At 43.9% G+C, this 13,786-nt stretch overlaps 1 protein-coding gene across 1 annotated transcript in view; it reads right to left on the bottom strand.

Moving 5' to 3' along the window:
• Positions 1 to 13,786, bottom strand: part of UBR4 (ubiquitin protein ligase E3 component n-recognin 4) — a 3,959,899-nt gene that overhangs the window by 534,820 nt on the left and 3,411,293 nt on the right.

The raw sequence follows: 13,786 nt of genomic DNA, 5'->3' as shown, positions 1-13,786 counted from the left end.
CGGATCAGAAGAGGCCTGGGTTGCAGTCTTTGATTTGGAAGGAGTCTTTGCCTTTGTCTTTGCCTTTATAAGAAGCTGAGTAGGCCTGAAAACCCCTTCGGAAGCCGGTAACTGCACAGCGGCTCCAGACCCATCCGAAGGAGCATTGTTTGAAGGTCCAACTGAAATATTCAAAGGCCTAGATGGCTCCTCGTGGGAGTCCGTTTCGGCTATCGGTTCCAAAATGGCCGACGACAGGGGCTGCAAAAGCGCCTCACTGACGACGGCCGAACCTGAAGCTGGCTCCTCTTGTGCGATATCGTCTGATTTGGACCTCGGAGGCCTGTCTTTGTCCTTGCGTCATTTGCGAACTCCGGTAGCCGGAACCGTATCCGACGACATTTTGCAATTAAAACGTCTACCGAAGTAATGAAAAGCAAAATCGTACCTTTGTTTAATAGTACGTTGATTGAATGTAGCACAAAACCGACAACTAGCTACGTCGTGGTCAGGGCCTAAGCAAGGAATACAGTAAGAATGAAAATCCTTATGAGGTATTTGCTTCCCACATGAAATACAATTAACTTTTTCTGACATCGGACTGGAGCAAGAAAAAAGTTTCCCCAACGGGGTACTTAGCTTTGTAGTAGGAGAAGAAAGTCTTCGGACTGAAGTTTGATTAGAAAAAATGGTCAAGAGTCAAAAAAATTGTCCGCACGGCAAGAAAGACTGGAGAACATGGCGTCGGCTGTCAGCTTTGTACTCCTGGCACTCTGACGTCAGGGAGCATGGCTGAACAGCCGACGCCGGACCCAGACTTTGGGATTCTGGCCGACCGAGGACTGCCTGTTGGCAGGGGAGAACCCTACAGTCATGACTGCAACAGTGAAACACGATGAACATCTTGTTTGCTGCGTATAATACCACCATATGTCATTCTATCACTCCATAACAGAAAGCTAAAGAAGGGTTGAGCAACCAAGAAGAACCCAGCATCTCAGTCTTCGAAAAGCCCTGGAGGGGGTAGGAGGGTGGGAAGCAAGAATGAAGGCGAGATGAACAACTCACATGGAACGTTATGGTAAGTACATAACTTCTTTATGTGAAGTTATTCTATCTCACCATTCATTCTTACAGATGGGTAGCGTCCCAAGCACCATCTATCTCGGATGGCTCACGGGAGTATGTTTTTCAAGACAGTAGACCCAAAGGAGGTCCTGTCAACTTTGTAATGAGCGATAAAGGTATAAGGTCTTGACCAAGTGGCTGCTGCACAAATGTTCTCTATAGGAAGTCTGGCAGAAAAAACAGTGAATGTACACACTGCTCTGGTGGAGTGAGCTTTAATTTTATGTTGCAAGGGCATATTAGCAGCTGAATAAGCAAATGTGATACAATCAGATAACCACTTGGACAGAGTTGTTTTGGCCACTGGCATGCCTTTCCTGGAGTCTGAAAAGAAGATGAAAAGCTGTTCAGATTTTCTAAAATCTTTTGTTCTATTCAAGTAAAATCTGAGCTGTCTATGAACATCAAGTTTGTGCAGCATATATTCTAAACTGTTGGAATGATTGGGTAAGAAGACTGGCAAATCAATAATTTCATTAAGATTAGCTTCTGTGCAAACTTTAGGCAAAAAGGAGGGGTTAGTTCGAAGTGAAACTGTCAACATGGAAAATCAAATAAGGAGGCTTAATGGACAAGGCTTGAAGCTCTGACCCTCAGCGGGCAGAAGTGACAGCTACTAAAAAGATAGTCTTCCATGACAAAAATTTGAGGTCACAAGAAAAGGTTGGTTTGAATGGAGGAAGAATAATGCGAGAAAGTATAAAATTCCATGAGGTATAGAGAGATTTCACAGGTGGTCTGAGATGAAAGGTCCCTTTAAGAAAGGCTTTGGATAGTTTGTGTGACAACGTTCAATCCTTCGAATCCAAGGTGAAAATAAGAAATGTCAGCAAGTTGAACTCGAACTGTTGCTGCTGCAGCTCCTTTGTTAAAAATCATAGCTGAAATGGAGGCCATAGGGGCTTGATAGGGATCAATGTTGTTTTGAGAGGCCTATATAGAAATTTTTTTTCCATTTGCTAAGGTATAGCTTCCTCGTAGAGGATTTATGAGAGGATAAGAGAATTTGCTTTGTCTCATTAGAAAGGTTATGGAACCTGGCTATGACTTAGGAGCAGCCAAGCTGTCAGTTTCAGGGACTGAAGAGAGGGATGAAGTTCCCCCGAGTGCGTCAGAAGATCTGGAACTGGGTCCAGAATCCAAGGGCCCAACAAAAGATGAAATCAAAGGAAGGGGAACCAAATCTGATGAGGCCAATGAGGGCCTATTAGAATGATGGTCCTTACCAGGGCTTTTGCTTTCTGTAGTACCTTGGATATCACAACGGGATTGGTGGGAATGCACAGAGGAGACCTGGAGGCCAATCGTGAACAAGTGCGTCTTTTGGGGCTTCTCCCGGAGTGGGAATCAGGGCAAAGTAGCTTCTGCATTTCGTGTTGATGTAAGCTGGCAAAAAGGTCGCAAGGTTGGCCCCACCTGCGGAACATCCTGTCCGCTATTTCTTGTCAGCTTGTCTGCTATCAAGTTGGATTCCCCCTGGATGTGCGTTGCTAACAGCACTGGGTGGATATAGCCCACTGCCATACTCTTAGGGCCTCACGACAAAGGGGATAGGACCTGGTTCCTCCTTGTTTGTTCAAGTACCAGACCACTAACATGTCTGTCTGAATCACAACTGTACCCAGAGGAAGAGAGTCCTAGAAGTACTGTGGTGCTAAAAGTACTGCTCTCATCTCTAGGACATTGATATGCAGGTGTCTCTCGATCAGTCCATGTGCCTTGGGCTGTTCTTCCCTGAAAGTGCCCCCCTCCCTATCAAGTAAGTGTCCATGGTCACGGTGGACGCTGGTGGGGGTAGAACAAAAGGAAGACCTATCGTGACATGGAGAGGTCAACCACCACTGAAGATCCTTTTTGCATGAGTTCATGATAATTATAAGGTGAGACATGGGGAGCTCTTGGAAATACCATTCAGTGAACAACAGCCATTGCAGAATCCACATGTGCATGTGACCCAGCGGTACGGCCAAAACTGCAGCTGCCATCATGCCTAACAATTTTAGTACTTCTGATGCTGGAGCCTTGTTTTTGGATGTCAGACTGCACAGCGGCGACTCGTGCCATTGGGCTGCAGGACTGCAGCCCCCCCCAGCTGTGAAGAAAAGAACATTTTAAAATAAAATATTTATAAATTAATTATAATTAAATTCAAATTTACTGGCACAGGTTGCAGTGCTCTAAGCGATTCCGACTGACTCACAAAGTCCCAAAACTCTATCTGTGCATGCTCGCCAAGTTCCGGGTTTTAAAATAAAAATAAATAAATAAGTTTCTGTAAATCTGGACTGCTGTACAAGTACAGTCCAGATTAAGGACAGTAGGCATCAGTGTGATGCCCAGAACTCTAAGCGGTTTAACCGCACAGTAAAGTGGAAGGGGATCCCACTGCCACGTCCGCAGTCACATATGTGACGTGGACGGCAAGATGGCTACTGATTGGTTCTCGCTCTCTTCCCGCACTTTTCGTGCTGGGAAAGAGCGTGAGAAGCGGTTAGCGGCAGTTTGATCGGACACTAGCATCAGCCACCTTGGGAAACAACTGTAACTGCAACATACACCACAGCTGCACTACACAGTCAGACCAGCAGTAAAACCAAGATCATTCTCCAGCAAGTGCAGCAAATAATAATCACATTCCCTGGAAAAGAAACTGCTCGCCTCCTTTCCATTTTCAAGTCTCTCAAACACGCACACACAAAAAAAAAAGCAAGCTGTGCCTTCTGGCTAAATACGGTGTTGCTGGTATCTTCTGTGGGGCTGAAGGTGACTACTTTCCAGCTTCCTACCCCTTTGCAATGTATCTTAAGCAACGTCAGCAAGGAGCATAAGTAAACCCAGTGAGAGTACTGCACATTTTTACATTGCTTACAGTTTGTGAAGCTTATTTGCAATAAAGCATTGTGTGGACTATAAAAAGGACTGGTTTTAAACTTCAGCTGCTTCTGTTTGGTAAGAGATAGTGTCCATATTTGGCAGCAATTACATAGACATAACATGTGCAGTTCCTTTGGCTCTGAGCAGTGGCTTTACTCGTGCTTATGTTAGGCTATCTTTATGACCGGTTTGGATTCGTTTCTAAGAGTTGGGTGTATTTTGACCCTAACCAATGTATGTCTATTGTTAGGCTGTATAAGAAGCTGAAGCAGTGGCAGTTGGTACAGAGTTAGTAAAATACAAATACTTCCTTGTGTTAATTGATTCTGACCGCTGGTTATTGGCTAAGCTTATATGGAACAGTCTTCCCATACATGTCAAGCAGAGCACCTCGCTGACCCTCCAAGAGAAATCCTGATGAGTGGACGAGAAATAGAAAATTCACCCCGGGGATAACTCCAGTGACTCTACTGGACAGAGACACTGGGAACTAAGGTCAGGTGGCTCGATGCCAGGGTAATCCTATGGCTAGGCTTGTAAAGGCCCCAGGGCCATTAGCCTAATACACACCTATGCCGTATGTAGACTATGACCCCCCCCCCCCCCAAAAAAAAAATGTGAGACATTTAGAATGAAATAATGCAATGCTCATATTTCCCATCAGGTCACATGACAGTGTCTAGAAGAGTATAAATGCCAGCTGTGCTTCCTAAAGACTGTTATTGCAAGTAATAATCATTCATTTATGATGTCAGTGGAAGGCAGTGTGTCTTGTGCAGTACCGTCATCATTCCAACTTCGATTCCAAATTTTGGACAGACTGAACTGCTTGCCAAACTGATGTCGCTTTTTCTTTGATTTATTTAGTACTCCTTTCCCATTAAATCACAGTTTGTGTACATAATGTTTATGTGTGTATTTTTCATTTTTTATTCATATCCAATTGAGTGAGAGGTGATATGCTTGTAGTACTGTTCTTACTTCATGAAAAGGGCTGGAAGAAGGGTGTTGCTGTAAATCTGCCTCATTAATTGCATATGTAAAAAAATATATTATATATATATATATATATATATATATATATACACACACACACACACACACACACACACACACACACACACACACACATATACATATCTGTTCAACCCTCATTTTGCTGCTTTCTGCATTTACAGCTTAGACATTATTTATTCATTATTTGGAAAATGGACTGTATTTATGAACATTAAATCATACTTAACACAGATGCTGACTTGAGAATGATTAACTTGTTCAGGGGTTGTTGTGCAGAAGTATTACTTTTTCTGAAATTACTGTAAAAGTATATTACAGCTGTAAAATGCCTTCCAGCATCTCTCTCAATTTCTTCACTCTGGAATTCTGGACATAGCTAAAACTAATGGGCAACAAATGCCAAAATCAAGGACACTAAAAAAAATACTGCAATTCACATAAAAGTTAAGAGAACAAGAGGTTTTGCACTGACATGCATTTTTCTGAACAAAAGGTAGTATGAAACTTTAATGCCTGGCATTACTGACTGAGTGCAGTCCTCATTCCTTTCACAGAAAATCAAAAAATTCATGAGAGACAGGGTTAAAATAGAAGGCAAAATCAGGGACAGTTGAAAAGATATGCCTTCTAGAAAAGAAAATGGCAGCATAGTATTAGCAACCTGTGTGTCATCTTAAGTTACTAGACATGACTGTTTATGTTTTGCATATAAAACAGGTACAGAAATAGACAGTATGCAGCAATTATAGATACGCATATAGAAGACTTCATATGTGACTTTCTCGTGTTGATCGTAAAAAGGCTGCATTATATAAAATGAGGGAGAAATTGTGACTTTTATCCGAGCTTGCAGTGTATAAAAGTACATTGCCAGTGGTACAAGTAGACATTGCATCGGCAAAAGATCAAACTTGTGAGCTGTGGACATTTAGCACTTAGGACAGCAAATCACTGCCTCGCACAACTGGTCAGCATCTGAGAAATCCTCTGAGCACAGAGGCATGGCATTGTAAGTATTGGTTATTTTTTGAAGAAATTTAGTGTTTATATACATGCAATAGAAAACGGTCTTTGGGGAAAATAGTAATAATTGCAACTAGAAAAACTGCAAGGGTGCCAAGAAATGTATATGTATTAAACAGTGATTCTACACAAAGCATCCTAGCTTAGCAGCATGCAAATTGGTAAGCATGGCCAAAATTGATCCCACTACCATAGCTCCACCCCTTTCTAGTTGACCACACCCCTTCCTGTTGGTCTCACCTATTCAGCTGTCTCCTGCAGCCCCCCCCCTTTGATTTGAAGTCACCAGCCGTCACTGAGATTGCAGACCTGCTGACGTAGTAGTAAGACTCTTTCTACTGCAAGTCTGAGCGTGGTGGTGGTGTCCAATTCTGCTCTGATAAAAACGGTATGTTGCGATGACGACAAGGCAGATTTTTCTGAGCTTATTGTAATGCCCAGCTGGCTGCAGAGTGAAAGAGTGGTGTCCCTAACTTGAATGAGTTGATGCCTGGTGTTGGGGGTGAGAAGCCAATCATCTAGGTAAGGAAACACCTGGAATCATAAACGTCTCAAGTGTGCTGTGACCACTGCCATACATTTGGAGAACACTCTTGGGGCTGCAGAGAGACCAAAAGGCAGGGCTTGAAACTGGTAATGATTGGCTCCCAACCGGAAGCGCAGATGATCCCTGGATGGTCTGGCCATTTTTATATAGTAGTACGCATCCTGGAGACCTATCGAGAACATCCAACTGTCGTCCCCTAAGAAGGGAAGTATCAAATGAAGCATTACCATCCAAAACTTCTCTTTCTCGACAGATTTGTTTAGCCTGCTGAAGTCCAATATAGGTCTCCAGTCCAGTCTTTTTTGGAACTAAAAAGAATCTGGAGTAAGTTCCTGATCCTGTCTGGTCTGCTGGGTGTGGTTGGATGACTCTTTTTGTTGGCAACAATCGGACCTCTATCATTGCCTGCTCCCTGTAACTGGGTGGAATGTCCAAGAATTTTCTTGTCAGTGGAGGGAGTGGCAAAAGGAATGACATATCCTCTGGAAATGACACTTTGTACCCAGATGTCATTTGTTATTTTGAGCCAGGCGTCTAGATACAAAGATAAGCGACCCCTGACTGCCTCCAGAGTAGGGCAGTCTGGCTCCTTTGACAAGCGCTGGTAGGGCTTCCCAAAGAAGTGATCTCTGTCACCCTGGTTTTGCATACCCCCTCTGCCACGAGGGCGGCGTCTTCCATTATTGCCCCCTGATTTGCCCCTGGAAGGGGGTTCACCACGTGTGTCCCAAAAGGCTCCTTGGGCTTATCAGAACCACATCTTTCCTCCCCTTTGACCCTTGGGGTAGGGTCTGGTAGGGGTGGAAAAATGGACTCCGACGGCAGACAGAGTCTTTCCTTCCTGCTCACACCTGGTCAAAGTTTCCTTAACTTTGGGCCCGAAAAGATGAGCCATCAAAAGGAGTATTTACAAGGGATGACTTGAAGGTCTCCGCGAAGGACCACAAGCGCATCCAAGAGCGTCTCCTAATAGCAATTCCTGTTCCCGCTGCCCTGCTCATTCCATCAGCTGCATATGAAATGAGGCACATGGACGAGTTAACTATGGAGTTGAGGGTAGCAAACTGGGAGGCAACTTTATCTGAAGCTCCTGCAGCTACTGTACCCTGAAGAGCATCTCCCAGCTCTTTAAGGAGATCGCTTTACGTTCTCATAAAATGGGTTGGATAGTTGAGCGAATGCAGTGCAAAAGTTGCTGAATTGAAAGTGTGCTTCCCATATCTATCTATGATCCTAGAATCTCTGTTAGGAGGATGGATAGAAGAGGAAGTTTCTGAAGTTTCCTTTTTGGTGGCTGCCGCTGCCACCACCATAGCATCAACTGGTACACCCTTGGGTAGAAAAGATTTATCATGGGGAGCAGAGATAAATTTATTAGGCCTCCTAGGGTCAGGCTCCATGGTGTCTGGAGACTCCCACGCCCTTCGTGAGACCAGCTGCATAAGCTCGTCAAAGGGAGGAGACACCCAAGAGGTGGAGGGCTGAGACCCAAAAGCCTTCAGGAGAACAAACTCGTATTCAGTAGGGTTGGTGGACTGCTAGTCACCCCTCTGCCTAAAGATTTCTAGCATCTCAGCAAATGAGATATCCTCAGAGGGGGACCGTTCTGATTCATCCAAGTCAGTATCAGATGTCAGGGACTCCTGTGGGCAGTTTAGATGCTTCCTCTTACAGACTCTGTTCCTGGGAACCTCATCAGTGGGAGCTTCTGGTGAGGTCTTGGGAGAGCATGGGCCACCCAATGGGGCTTCCTGAGGCTCTGGGTCTCTACACTTGGCAAGGATCTGTGACACAGAAGCAGACAGGCACTTCAGGGGAGGAAGAAGCTGGACCTGAGGTTGAAGATGTCTTAGGAGACATAACTCTCCTCATGGCTTCGAAGGCACCTCTGCTCAGATGCAAAGGGACCGACGGATCCGAGGAAACGGTCGATACCCCCGGCACTGGGACAGTGGGCTCTGAGCCAGAGGTAGGAGCTGAGCTCATCCCATTCGAAGCCCCGAGAGGCAGAGACGGAACGGACAAGTCGGTCCGACTATCCTCCCCGGACCTGACCAGAGAGTGTTGGCTCCTAGATTCCTCGATCGGCACCGAGGACGTCAGAGTAAACGGTGCCAAAGACACTGGAGCAGGTGTGTGCTCCGAAGGCTCCACGATCAACAAGTCCGAACCCTCCGGATCAGAAGGACTGGTATGGCTCAGAGGAGAAAGAGTACTAGCTGGAAAAAGGGTCTTCGGCTCCGAAGCTGCTTGGGTCAGAGCCAATAAGAATTTAGCAAATTCTATAAGAAATAAGAATTTAGCACATTTGTCTGCAAAAGCTTCTGCACCACACGATCCACATCCAAATCGGAAAGGCTAATAGAAGACCGAGATGAATGGATCGAGGGTGGTACAGACTGTAAAAGTGGAGAGTTTGGTATTTCGGATACAGTTTCCAAAATTGGGGACCGGCTCCGAAAGGATAAGACAGTCGGCTCCGAGGTCTGTGGTGCCGATGTCGAAGATTTTTTTGATTCAGAACTAGAAGTCTTGGAAGACTTTGAATACTTACTGGATCCCATCTTGGTCGCTCAAAGCCTCCTGGAAAGAAGGTTTAAGAAACCCTCTATCAGTTTTCTCTTTCTCTCCTGGAGAACCCTGGAAGAGAAAGAGTGACATATGGAGCAGCTTTCCTGGAGATGCAATGATCCCAAACAATAAACACAATTTACGTGAGCGTCAGTGACAGACATTTTCTGCCCACATTTAGTACATTTTTTAAACCCTGACTTAAGGTGTTTGTGTTTATCGTCAGCCATATCAAAAGCACAATGTTAGAAGGGTGCTGTAAAGAAATAGACACGCCCAACAACAATTAAACAACAAGCCTTCTAAAAATATAGGCTAAATATAAATCGTACACACACACAAAACTATTTGTTTAAATGGTAAAGAGTAAACAAGCTGTGACAAAATCACTATATAAATGCACACAACTATAAAATAGCTACTAATGTACACACTATATCTAAATTCTAAAGAGAAGAATACAAGTTGTAACAGAAGGTCACTTTTTAACTCCAGTAAATTAAAACTAATAGCACACAACTAATTTAAACACTAAGCAAGGCCAAAATAAAAGAGGCCAAAGACCTAAACACTAGATAAAGAGCACCAAGGGAAGGGAACTGCACAAAGCTAAAAGGGATTTATCTGAATATCTAAATATAAACAGTAAACTATTTATCAAATGTTTGTAATAAAGGTTTTACTGGCCGAGCTAGCGAGAACCTCCTATCTATTGCAGCGGCAAACTAGATCTGAGGTAACTCTAGGTGCATCATGGGATAGAGACTTGGCCTCGAGCTTTGTAGTAGGCCGAACGCATCTGTAAGAATGAACGGTGAGATAGAACAACTTCACATCATAAGCTATAGCAGTAAACCATGTACACACATATGACCCGGTTCAGCACATAAAATTTAGTTTTTAGGTATGTGGACTAAAAGGGATCATCTAATGGCAACTCATATGTAGGAAGGAACAAAAGATAACACAAAAAATTAAAAAATGGAAGTTCTTGGCTAAAGATATGGACAGTACAATACGAGCAGTGAAAATGTTTTAGTTGCTTTATTTTATATACAAATCAGTCAAATATTATCAAAAATCAAACCCCTCACAAAATGGAGCTGCAGCACAGGATGTTTCTAGCACATGGTGGAGCTGCAGCACAGGAAATTATCAGCCAAAAAAAAGATATGTATTATAATTACAAAACCAAAGGTGTTTATTTCTGTAGAAAATTCTGTTAAATAATTACTAGAAAGTTAAAGCTATTTATTTGTGAAGGGAAGAGTTAAGTGAGATAAGTTGATTCCCCCCTTAAAACAAGGTAGTTTATGATTATCTGATTTGAAGGGATATTTTACAGCTATGCAGTTAAGGCTCATATACATACAGAAATGTATGAATGATACTGGAAAAGGGATCGCAATTAAATGGGAGAGGGTTTCAAGAAATGGGGAGAGTACGATTTTCTATGCATTTCCTTAAAAATCATGTGAAAGAGTTCTTTTTTAACCATATCTTTTTGTTACACTTATGCCCTCATTTTATAAAGTGGTCTTCCTTATTCTAAAAAAAAGCGTACTTTTTTACTTTAGTTACTTCAGCGGACCTCAATGCTAGAAGTCTAAATCTCAAGATGCACTTGCTCAAAGCACTCCTCAAAATGGAAGACATTGACATTTGTGCTGTAACTGAGACCTGGTTTAAAGCAGCAGAAAGCAACCCTGCGCTACCAGGCTATAACTCATTCCACACCTCTTGGCCCCAGAACATAGACCAAAGCTCGAAAGGTGGTGGTGTCTCCATATTCATAAAGGATATACACACCTCCAGACTAGTAGCCCAGCATAACAAATCTGAGATACTTCAGGTACAACTAAAAATGGGTAACATGGTGATTCTCAAGTGGTAGCCTGCTACAGGTCCCCAAACATGTCCCAAGACTCTCACTACACATTCCTAAGCATCATGGAAACTATTAGGGTCCAACCAAACACTCTCATACTAGGTGACTTCAACTACCCCCTCCTCTATCAACTGGGAAAACTACCCATGCACCAATACACTAGCCCAACGCTTCCTGGAATTCATCAATTACAATGGCTTGGACCAGCTCATTCTTAACCCCACTAGAGGAAGCAACATCCTTGACCTGGTTAGTACTAACATGGGCAACTGTTGCTCTACACCAATAGTCAATTGCTCCCTGGTTAGATCCAACCACAGACTAATCACCATGGAAATTCACATCTCAACCACACCCCTCGCAAATGTAACCACCATGAAAAACTTCTCCAAAACCGACTCTGGGCTCCTAAAAACAGAGGTGGCCAACTTCACGGCACCCATGTCAATGGAAAATAGATGCATGAGTGCGGAATCATACACCAATGCACTGTACGAACACATACATAAATGCATGGAACTAGCCATACCCAACAGAACCAAGACGTTCTCCTCCAAAAAAAGGAAGCCAATCTGGTGGTCCCCTGCCATTAATAAACTCTACAATAGAAGGAAGAAACTGTTGCAGAAATAGGTGAAGTCCCAGGACTGGAAAAATTCCCTTATTAGCCTCAACAAAAAGCTGAGATCCCTTATCAAAACCTCTAAAGCTAGCTATGAAGGCAGAATTGCGGCAGACACTAAAAACCACAAAGCCTTCTATAGTTATATCAAGAATCTCCATGGCAATACCCATGTTTCCTCTGAGTTACTGCACAATTGTACCACTTATACTGAGCCTACAGATATTGCCAAAATACTGGCAAAAAGATTCAGTGCCAACTTAGCCCCTCTCTCCCTCCCTAAAGGACCAATCGGAATACCGGAAGAATGCAAGGCACCCAGCATTACAGCAGCACAGGTTAAAGCTGCATTGTCCAAGGCCAAGAATACAGCTTCCATAGGACCTGACAATATCCCTGATGTGTTCCACATGAACTACAAAGTTAAGTGGCACCACATCTGTGTGGCCTGTTCAATCACAGCCTCACCTCAGGCTTTGTCCCTACCAAATGGGGCACTGCTACAGTCATCCCTCTTCATAAAGGGGGAGCGAATACAAATCCTGGGAATTATCGGCCCATTAGCCTGACGAGTCTGACATGTAAGGCTATGGAGTGCATCATCATGGACCTAATAAACAAGGATACAAGGAATCTCAAGACTCTAGATCCCAGTCAATTTGTTTTTGCGAAAGGTAGACCATGCCTGCTCAACCTGGTTGACTTCTTTGAGTCAGTCACCAGAGCTGTGGATGAGGGCAAGGCAGCTCATACAGCCTACCTCGATCTGGCCAAGGCCTTTGATACCATTCTCCACTCAGGAATTATTGATAAACTCACCAAACTAGTCATCAACCCATATATTGCTAGGTGGGTTGCAAATTGGCTCAAAGATAGAACCCACAGTGTGAAAGTAGCAGACTCCAAGTCAGAATGCTGACCAGTCACGAGTGGAGTCCCACAGGTATCGGGTCCTGGGTTCTCTCCTGTTTGGCATCTACTTCTCAGAAGTCCAGGACAACATGGGGGGGGGGGACTCTAGCTGACCAGATTCGCAAACGACTGCAAGCTGAGAGCCATTATTAACTCCCCAAGTGATGTAGACATCCTACAGAAAGGCCTCACTGAGACCAATGACTGGTGTTGAAACCATGGCCTTAAACTTAATGCCAAAAAATGTGCCGTTATCCCCTTTGGGAAAAACTCAGTTCTCACTAATTACCATATCGATGGGAGCCCACTGAACACTGAAGGTGTTATAAGAGATCTGGGGACACAGGTTGACAGCAACCTCTCCTTCGACCACCACATTGCCACTGTGGTCAGAAAGTCCTTCTATGTGGCACATCTCATTACCAAGGGTTTTGCCTCCAGGAAGAAAGAGGTCATCATCTCTCTCTACTCTTCCCTCATTAGGCCAATCATCGAGTATAATGCCCCATTTAGCAAGTACCTCACCAGACACATGCAACAGCTGGAAAAGCCACAAACGTACCTCACGAACATGATCCTAGGCCTTAAGCACATGTCCTACATGGACAGACTCAAAAAACCCCAGCTGTTCTCTCTCTCATACAGTCTACTAAGAGGCTATCTCTGCTTTACTTACAAAGCCATGTCTGACCCAGCACTGTTAGAAATGTTACATCTAAAGAAATCCCAATCCCGCCGCACCACATGCTCCAGAGACCTCAAAACCTCATTACCACAATCAACAGAACATGCTGAAGAAACAGGTTCATAACCCAAAGACTGCCCATGCTCTGGAATAGATTTCCCATAGCAGAGCACCTCACTGGCCCTCTTCAAGAGAAATCTTGATGAGTGGATGGGAAATAAAAAGTTCACCCCAGGGATCACTCCAGTGGATCTATCTGATAGAAGCACTGGGAACCAATGTCGGGCGGCACGATGCCAGGGCACTTCTATGGGCTAGGCTTGTACAGGTTCCAAGGCCATTAGCCTAGTACACACCTATGAACCTATATTTATTAAGTTTAATAAACTGGTTGGTTTACTGTATACCAAAATAAAATTATAATAAAAACTGCTGCAGACTAAAGAAAATAAAACGCACTACAGAACTATAATACCCCTCTAATGCATCAGAAGGTGTGGCTGGATGACATGGAATCAGGAAATAACTGGACAGTTGCTC

This window comes from Protopterus annectens, chromosome 1.part1, assembly GCF_019279795.1.
Source record: "Protopterus annectens isolate FY-2018-M chromosome 1.part1, PAN1.0, whole genome shotgun sequence".
Classification (NCBI taxonomy): domain Eukaryota; kingdom Metazoa; phylum Chordata; order Ceratodontiformes; family Protopteridae; genus Protopterus; species Protopterus annectens.
The sequence above is the reverse complement of the archived record's forward strand: the minus strand, read 5'-3'. Positions and strand labels throughout refer to the sequence as shown.